This window comes from Rhincodon typus, chromosome 8, assembly GCF_021869965.1.
Source record: "Rhincodon typus isolate 14 chromosome 8, sRhiTyp1.1, whole genome shotgun sequence".
Classification (NCBI taxonomy): Eukaryota; Metazoa; Chordata; class Chondrichthyes; order Orectolobiformes; family Rhincodontidae; genus Rhincodon; species Rhincodon typus.
Genome location: NC_063339.1, coordinates 29,041,946 through 29,052,345, shown reverse-complemented (window position 1 = coordinate 29,052,345; position 10,400 = coordinate 29,041,946).

Here is a 10,400-nt window from a genome sequence, read left to right as displayed (position 1 = left end):
TTGACATTTCGGATCAGGACTCTTCTTCAGAAATGGGGAGGGGTAAGGGAGCTCAGAAATAAATAGAGAGAGCAGGGGTAGGGCTGGGGAAGGTAGGTGGGATGGTGATAGGTGAGTGCAGGTAGGCAGTGGTGGGGATTGGTCAGGGAGGTGGGAGGGGCAGATAGGTGGGAGAGAAGATGGACAGGTTGTGTCAGGTCAAGAAGGCAGGGACGAGAGAGAGGGATGGACATGGGATGAGGCTGGGTTGGGGAGATTTTGAAACTGGTAAAATCCGTATTTAGGCCATTGGGCTCTAGGCTCCCAAAGGTGGAATATGAGGTGCTACTCCTCCAGTTTGCGGATGGCATCATTGTTACACTGGAGGAGGCCCACGATGACATGTCACTCAGGGAGCGGGAGGGGGAGTTGAAATGGCTCATGACTGGAAGCTGTTGTCGTTTGTTGCGAACAGAGTGCAGGTGCTCTGCAAAACGGTCTCCAAGCCTCCGCTTGGTCTCACCGATGTAGAGGAGGCCACATTGGGAACAGTGGATGCAATAGACCACGTTGACAGATGTGCAGGTGAACCTCTGACCTTCCACATTAGACAGAGTTTAGGGTTAGGGATAGGGTTAGGGTTAGAGTTAAGATATCAACAAAAGGGTACTTATTTGATAGTTCAATTTCAAATATGAATTTAAGTGCACGATGGAGCCCATTAACAGGTTAGGAAATTATTACTTGCAGCTGCTGATTTAAATGTAGCATGGTGGCTCAGTAGTTAGCACTGCTGCCTCACAGCATCAGGAACCTGGGCTTGATTCCACCGTCAGGCAACTGTCTGTGTGGAGTTTGCACATTCTCCTTGTGTCTGCATAGGTTTCTTCTGGGTGCTCCGGTTTCCTCCCACAGCCCAAAGGTGTACAGGTTAGGTGGATTGGCTAAATTGCCCATAGTGTTGAGGGGTGTGTAAGTTAGGTGGATTAGACATGGGAAATGCAGGGTTACAGGGAAAGGGTAGGGGAATGGGTCTGGGTGGGATGTTCTTCAGAGAGGCAGTGTGGACTTGTTGGGCTGTATGGCCTGTTTCCACACTCTAAGGATTCTATGATTCATATCATCATGTCGGAAATATGCAAGGTTAGGAGGTTAGGTGCCATTCCATTAAAGACACATTTCTTATGGAATCCAACACAGATATTTGTGAGAGCTTGGACTAGTGGGGGATTCCATGGCAACACCATCTATTTTCAGCATACATGGTGCTATTGAGACTGAACTCAACTGCATATGTTGCTGAGTTCATATGTTCAATTGATAAAGATTCACAATGTCTCTGTTGCAGTCTATATTTCCCATATAGAGTGCTGAAGTGCAGATATTTTTGGTTTCTTTAAATGAAGACATTGGTGAATAGGCTAGCAATGTTAAATGAACATATGGAAAGAACACTGTTATTGATGCACAAGTCTTGCATATCCTTTGGAAATATGAAGGAATCCTTTACTATGTAAGTGGAGAATGTGCTTGAAACTGGTTGTAAGAGTTCACCCAACCATTTGGCCAGTTCATTATATACAGAACCAGTCATAGATATGACAGTGTAAAGGAAAAATATTTTTGTATGTCTTGGACAGTCCATGCATAAGCAGCTGCAATGAACTATGAAAATGATCCCTACTATTTATAATACCATAAGACATAGGAGCAGAAGTAGGTCATTTGGCTCATTGAGTCTGCTCTGCCAATCAATGAAATCATGACTGTTCCAATAATTCTCAATTCCATTTTCCTGCCTTATCTCCATAACCCTTAATTTCCTTAATGATTAGAAATCTATCTATCTCAGCCTTGAATACACTTAATGACTCAGCCTTGATAGCCCTTTGCAGTAAAGAATTGCACTGATTTTCTGACAGAAAAATTCCTCCTCTCTGTCTTAAATAGTCAACCCTTTACTCTGAGATTATGTCTTCTGGTCCGAGATTCTCCCACATGGGGAAACAACTTCTCTGCATTGACCCTATCAAGATTTCTAAGAATCTTATATGTTTCAATGACATCTCCTGTCTTACTCCTAAACTCCAATGTGTACAAACCTTACATCTCCTCACAAAGAAATCTCTCCATACCCAACATCAACCTAGTGAAACTTTTCTGGATCCCTTCAATGCCAGGATATCTTTCCAAGATAAAGGGCCAAAACTGCTCACAGTATTCAAGCTGTGATCTGACTAGTGCCTTGTATAGTTTTAGCAAGATTGCCCTATCCATTACACATCACCTGGAAGTTCATTGTTTTTGCAAAAGTCCAGCAAACACTTTTACGGTTCCTTTCAAATCAGGCTGTGTGGTCATGCTGTGCATTTATATAAGATTGATATAGATATGGACCTGTCATCAAAAATGGCGTGCATTTTGTTTATATCATTATGCTTGCTAAGGATAATTATTCCAGTCCTTTTACCAGGTCTACATTGGCATTGAGATCTTGCAATGCTGCTCGACGTTCACAATGCATGGAAAAATTGAACGAGTCATTCAGAATCTAACAACATGCATGTGCTAGAGCAACTAGGCACCCCTCCAAGGATTTAGTACCTTCAGTGGACACTGGTTTGTCATTAGATAGCTGTGAGCAAAAGAGTTTAAACTCAGAAAATATATCTTCCTGTTTGATGTGGGATGAAGGCACATCAAAATTAGATATATGTACAAGGAAAAACTCCTCATTTTCAGATAGAACATGGTCAGAGACATTTACCACATATACAATGGCATCATTAATTTTGTTGCCAAACCACTTCTGCTTTAAATTTATGGTGCAAGCATATTTTAAACAGGTATTGTTTATAGTGCAATCATCTATAGAAGCAATATCATGGCATAAATGGATCAAAAATGAAAGAAATTTGTGCACTTTAGACCATGTGCAGAGTGGGGCCTACTTTAGCATTACCTGTGGATTTGGGCATGAAATCTGGCTTAAACTTGGATTTACTACATTCTTGAAAGAATTCAATAGAACTGTAAGCTGAATTATGTTAATCGTATCTGAATTTGGTCTTTGCTGCACCTCTGTCGCAGGTATACAAACAGTCATTTAATAGTACAGAACTTGAGTAGGATTCTCAGTTGGCCTCACAGTATGGCACACTTGCATATGCTGATATGCTTTTCGGAGAGGGCAGCATGGTGGCTCAGTGATTAGCACTGCTGCCTCAAAGCGCCAGGGACCCAGGTTTGATTCCACCCTCGGGCAACTGTCTGTGTGGAGTTTGCACATTCTTCCCGTGTCTGCATTGGTTTCCTCCAGGTGCTCCGGTTTCCTCCCACAGTCCAAAGATGTGCAGGCTAGGTGGATTGGCCATGCTAAATTGCCTGTGGTGTTCAGGGATTTGTAGATTAGATAGGTTATAGGGGGATGGGTCTGGATGGGATGCTCTGAGGGTCAGTGTGGGCTTGTTTCCACACTATGATGCATATACTGGAAGCTGCATATATTAATGCACAAGGCTGTTCTTTGCAGACAGAAAGAAGGTGTACAGATACTGTACCTTTTTCAACTCAACAAAATAGACATAAGACATAAGACAAAATAGACATTGCCCTGGTTCATTTCTCAGGGCAATGGCCTGGTCAACCTGCCTGGTTTAAAATTGAACAAAACCTGGCTGTTAACTGTCAATTAGCATTAACAGATACATTCTCCATAGTAACACCTCTAGAAATCAGAATCCACTTACCAACTAGTCAGCACTCTCTTCTCATACAGTACAGGTGGTTTTCCCCTTGAATTAATATTCTTGCCAAACACCCTGATGGGGGCAAAAAATAACTTAACAAAATGAGTCCTTTCTCAACAAAGTGGTACTAAGCAAACCGAAAGAGCTGCTGGCTGACAAGACCCCAGGTCCAGATGGATGTCATCGTAGATTTGAAAAGGAGGTATTAAATGAGGTCGTAGATGAATTGGTGTTAATTTTGCAAAATGTTCTAAATTCAGGAAAGTTCACATCAAACTGAAAAGCAGGAAGTATAACCATTCTATTCATAAAGAGACGAAGGCAGAAAAAAGAATACTATAGGCCAATTAGCTTGCTGCCTATTGCGAGAATGTTTTAAAATTGCCACTGTAAGATTATAGCTGTGAAGTTAGAAAATCTAGATATATTTTGTCCATTGGAAATCAGGTTTAAACAATTTATTGGACTTCCTGTGAAAGAGTAACGTGTTGTGGATACAGTGGAGCCTATAGACATACTATATTTGGCTTTTCAGAATGCTTTAGGTTATGGAGCACATCAAAAGTTATTGTGGAAAATAAAAACTCATAGTGTAAGGGGTAACATATTAGAATGAATAGAAGATTGGCTGGCTGGCAAAAACAGAAACTACGCATAAATGGATCTTTAGCTGATTGGCGAGATGTGATGAGCAGAGTTCTGCAGGTGTCATCAACTAGGGCATCAACTTTTCACATTAATGACTTAGATGATTGGAGCAAAGGTATGGTGGCTGAAATTGCAGATGATATCATGATAGGTAGGAAATTATGTTCTTAACAAAACATAAGGAAGTTGCAATGGATATGGATAGGTTGAGTGAGTAGGCCAAAAATCTGATAGATGAGTATAATTCATGTAAATGTGAAATTATTCACTTTGGCAGGAAGAATAAAAAAGCAGAGAATGACTTAAATAAAGAATGACCGCAGAATTCTGAGGTGGAGAGTGATTTAAATGTTCTGGTGCATGAGCCACACGAAGTTAATACGTAGATACAACACATAATCAAGAAGGATAATAGGATCCTAACCTTTATTACCAGATGAATTCAGCATAAAACTAATGATTTTATAGTTCAGTTAAAGAGGACATTTGTGAGACAACGTCTCAAAGACTGTGTGTAGTTTTGTTTTCCTTATTTAAGGAAAAATGTAAATACATTGGAGATGGTTCATAGGAAGTTTACTAAATTGATACCTGGAGTGAGAAGGTTGCTTAATGAGGAAAAATTAAACCAGTTGGTCTTGTTCAATTGGAGCTTTGAAGAGTGTGAAGTGACTTGATCAAAGTGAATAAGATCCTGAATGGTGTTGACAAATTGAAAATGAAAAGAATATTTCTTTTTGGAGATGGGTCCAGAACTAGCGAGAATAGTTTTAAAAATAGAGGTTGTCCTTCTAGAACAGAGATGCGGAGAAATGTCTTTTCTTGGATGGTATTATTGAATGGCAGAGCAAAGTTGAAAGGCTGACTGGTTAATCTTTGCTTGTCTTTGGTATGATCAATGTTAAGTAACATTTGTGACTCCTCAGATAGTGAAGTAATCCATGTCCAATGCAGACAATATCCAGGCTTAGGCCGACAAGTGGCAAGGAGCATTCACACCACTGAAGTGTCAGGCAATAACCATTTCCAACAAGAGAGAATCTAATCATCGCCCCTTGTAATTCAATGGCTTTACCATCACTGATTCACTCACTATTAACATCCTGGAGGTTATGATTAATCAGAAACTGAACTGGACTAGCCATACAATATAGTGGCTACAAGAACAGGTCAAAGTCTAGGAATCCTGCAGTCACCTCCTGACTCCCCAATATGCAAATAAAGTATCCAATGCCTGTTTTAGACCCCATAATGTTTGCTTGCCCAAGATAGCCAGTAGAAACTCTACATGTAGCTTAACAGGTGGTTCTTAAAATGACTATTGGAGACTACCACCAATAGTTAAGTCTGTTAAAGTTATTTACTTAAATTTGGATCTGGGTACAGCAAGAAATTTCCTCCTTAAAAACATAGGTTGTTCCAACCACCACCTGTCCATCTTTCAGTTGCAACCTCAACTTAATGGCAGGACATGAGGAAGCTCAAATGAACAGAGGGATCTTGGAGTGCTTATCCAGAGATCCCTGAAGGTGACAGAACAGGTTAATAGAGTAGTTAAGAAGGCATACAGGACACTTGCTTTATCAGTCATTGTATAAGAGCAGGGAGGTTATGCTGGAGCTGTACAAAACTTTGGTTAACCTACAGTTGAAGCACTATGCACAGTTCTGGTTGCCTCACTGTAGGAAGGATGTGATTGCACTGGAGAGATTTCAGAGACGATTCATCAGGATGTTACCTGGAATAGAGTACTTTAGCTATGAAGACAGGCTACTTAAGCTCAGATTGTTTTCGTTGGAGCAAAGAAGGTTGAGAGGGGTACTTGTTGAGGTATATAAGATTATGAGCAGCATGGACAGGCTGTATCAGAGGCAGTGTTTCCCCTTAAGCATCAATAACAAGTAGGCATAATTTTAAGATGAAGGGCAGGAGATTTGGAGTGGATTGGAAGAAATTGGTTTTCACTCACAGGGTAGTGGGAATCTGGATGAAAACAGCCTGGGAGGGTGGTAGAGGTGGCAAATCTCACAACCTTTAAAAAGTACATGGATGAGCACTGAAAATGTCATAGCATTCAAGGCTGTGGGCAAAGTGCTGGAAGGTGGAATTAATGCATAGATAGATCAGTGCAGACTTGATGAGTTGAAGGGCCTCTTCTGTGCTGTGTGACTGTACGACTTTATAACTCTTTCTAATCAACTAGCTCAAAACACTCATACCAGCTACTGCCCACCTCTCCTAGTCATTCCCCTTATGTGGTATTCCCACTGTCATGGTTCCTTTTGGGGACTTAACACTAGTATCATTGCTAACTGTGCAGCAGCCTAATGCCTAATATCTCTTCAACAAGCTGCCTGAGGCCACCCTTTAAGTGCCAACAAATTCCAGTTCAATGATAATGATGTCTGAAGCCCAATTAAAGGTACGTCTCAGATCTATCCATTCAGGTGAGCTCGTTTAATTGAAACCAAACAAATTTCCGTACAAAATTTTCATTTGTAGACAGATTCACTATAGAAAAATATAATTAACTCCTGGTGGGTAAAATTCAATATTATGAGCTGTGGTCCCTCATTCAGGCTGGAAGATTTCAATCTGTTCCATTTCACTGCCTGCGCCAGAGATGTGATCAGCATCAATCCAAATAGAGTGTAAAAAATCAATTCAAACAGTAGATTATGCTTCAGTTCCAGGAAAGGAACTTATAAAGGAATAACACGAATATATCTGAAAATGCAGCTGGATCCTGACAAGCAGAAATCAAACCAACTTCAATATCTAAGATAAACAGGGTGACTGAAAACAAAATATTGAGACAGAGACCAACTTTTGAAAATAGGGAATGGTGGAGCTACAGGAGAATAGAAATTTACACATGCTTAGTCTATCATATTTGTGCTGGATCTTTGTCAGTACAATTCAAATTCAATAGTGCAAAAAGTATCATGCATCCTAAGCAAACCTTCACCTGACATCCCTGCCCTTCCCACATTCCATAATTATTTTTTCAAAAGTGGTACAGTATTGGTATGAATAAAAATTCTACATTTATAATCACAGAATTGTTTTACATGATAACAGAGATTATGATAGTACTGACTATACATTTGCATTGTTCTACACTTTTCAGAGGATATGTTTTCAAAGAAAGCTCATTATAATATGTGATATGGTTTACAAGACATAATACCTGTAACAGTTACAAGATGACATTATGCACACTTTACATAATCAGTACTCATGAGGCGATTGCCTGATGGTATTATTACTAGACTAATAATCCAGATACCTAGGTAATGTTCTGGGAACATGGGTTTGAATCTCACCAAAGCAGATATGCTTAATGTTACACAGTATGATAAATGTAACTTCAAAGCTGCTGAAAAAAATTCCATAGTCTGGCCAGTCTTGTGGCAGTTGACAATCTTTACAATTCTTTAAAAGAAATTTCATGTTGTGACAAATTTCAAACACAATTATAAATCCCGACAAATAAAATATTATAACGTAAAACAAATTTTCTAATCTCTTCTGTTTGTACATAGTTAAACAGTCCTGCTAATACTTATTATAAAGGCAGCATAATTTTGGGGAAGACTGGTTGCTCAAATATAATTGTACATTGTCCTTGAAAGGATGTTCAAGACACTGACAAACAAGAAAGACATTCATTTTATATATATATTAAAAAGATATCCTTTATGGTTGTGATGTTCATTAATAAAATTAAATATTGGGTTTAACTTTGCCTTTATTGGTCAGTGCATTGAGTATAGGAGTTGGGAGGTCATGTTGCGGCTGTACAGGACATTGGTTCAGCCACTTTTGGAGTACTGCGTGCAATTCTGACCTCTCTCCTATAGGAAGGATGTTGTGAAACTAGAAAGGGTTCAGAAAAGATTTAAGAGGACGCTGCCAGGTTTGGAGGGTTTGAGCCATAGGGAGTGGCTGAATAGGCTGGGTTATTTTCCCTGGTGCGTCAGAGGCTGGGGGGTGACCTTATAAGGGTTTATAAAATCATGATGGGCATGGATAGGGTAAACAGATGAGATTTTTTCCCTGGGATGGGGTGGGGGGCATCCAAAACTAGAGGGCATAGGTTTAAGGTGAGAGGGGAAAGATATAAAAGGGACCTAAGGGGCAACTTTTTCACACAGATGGTGGCCCGCGTTTGGAATGAGCTGCCAGAGGAAGTGGTAGGGGCTGGTTACAACAGTTAAAAGGCATCTGGATGGGTATATGAATAGGAAGGGTTTAGAGGGATCTGGGCCAAATGCTGGCAAATGGGGCTAGGTTTATATAGGTTATACGGTCAACATGGACAAGTTGGACCAAAGGGTTTCTTTCCGTGCTGTGTATCTCTGTGACTCTATCACTCTATAACACATTTCTAATCCTGCACTTGATCTACAAATAATGAATAATAGATAATCTGTAGTATATCCAATTTATTTATTCCAAAGGAAATCAAAGACAGCTCATTGCTAATAAAAAAAGAAAAAAAAAAGGAATTTATATAGCATCTTTCATGACCACATGGTGTTCCAAAATGCTTTATAACCAATGAAGTACTTGTGAAGTGTTGTACTGAGTCAATACAGTCAGCAATTTATGCCCATCAAACTCCCACAACAATATGATAACGATCAATTTTTGGGGGGAAATTCATTGAGATATTTATATTGGCAAGGTACCAGGAATAACTCCATTCTTGTTTTTTGAAATAGTGAGTTGGGATCCTTTACAGCTACCTTAGAGGAGATGGGACTTCAGCAAACGTTTCCTCTGACAGTGCAGGATTCTGTTGCTCCCATTGTGTAGCCTCAAATCTTGTTGCAAGTAGTGAAGCAGTTGCTTGTTTTTGCTTGGAATAAGGACAAGGGTGATATTTTCATGATTTAAAACAGATCGAATGACATCGGGTGAAATGTGTTATTCATGTTCAACAGCTAATCTTCATCTTTTTTAGTATTTTAAATTCAAAATCCAAGATATTGGAGTTGATAATTGCTTGATCCACTTAAACGTTCAAACACTGGGGTCAGAGGAATCAGGGATGGAGTTACATGACATGAGGGAGAGGGAATAGGGTTGCAGGGAGATTGGGATTCTGGGCTCAGCTGCAGGGAACAGAGTAGAGGTGCACAAGAGGATGGAGTTCTAGGATCAGAATGCAGTTCCAGGCAGAGATAGGGCAGGGCATGGCATTCCAGGTGGACGGAGTTCAGGGAGTATCAGGGTGGATGGGGCACCCAGGGTTGGTGTGGGATGGGATTCCAGGGATGGAGATGGAAATGGGCTTTCAGGAAGTGGGAGTTGAGGTCCTGTGGAATGAACATGCAGCTAGAGGTGCTGTGGGTGGGGAGTAAGCAGAGCTTGGAGAATGTGGTTTGACAGCTTGAATTAAAAATAGAATGATGTTTTAAAAGCTTATAAACACAAAATGATATACTTGTCATGGACAAGAAGGCAGTCCTCATTGGAATTGACTTATTACTACACAACCCCACTGACCTCATTGATGGACCTACACTGCAACTTGTGAGCAAATTCTTGCTGCAGCAACAAGATAGGAATGTAGTTTTAAATGCAGTTGGCAGTGTACGCCAAATAATTTTGCATTATTTCAATGCTATTTTAATATAACTTCTTTTTTGGTTATTTTGTTTTTAGCACATGCAATTTGGCACTTAAATTCATTTGCCTAACTGGAAGACTCCTGCTGTAACTAACAAGAGTTCATTGGAACAGCCGCAAAATCAGCCAGGCCTCAGCTATGTTGGATACTAGCCTGCTGCAGGGATTCTCCACGTCAACAGTTCCCATACCCCAACTCTCAGCCAGGCCTCTGGGGAGGGTCGGTACAGTACCTGAACAGAGAAGTGGTACCTATGTCTACTGATATCAGGCCAAACTGGTGCTTCAGGCTTGAATCAGAATTTGAGTTCCCAAAGATTACAAATGAATGGCCTACCCCTGTTCTTGATTCGTAAGTTCATATGTTTGACTGCCAGACACTCCTTT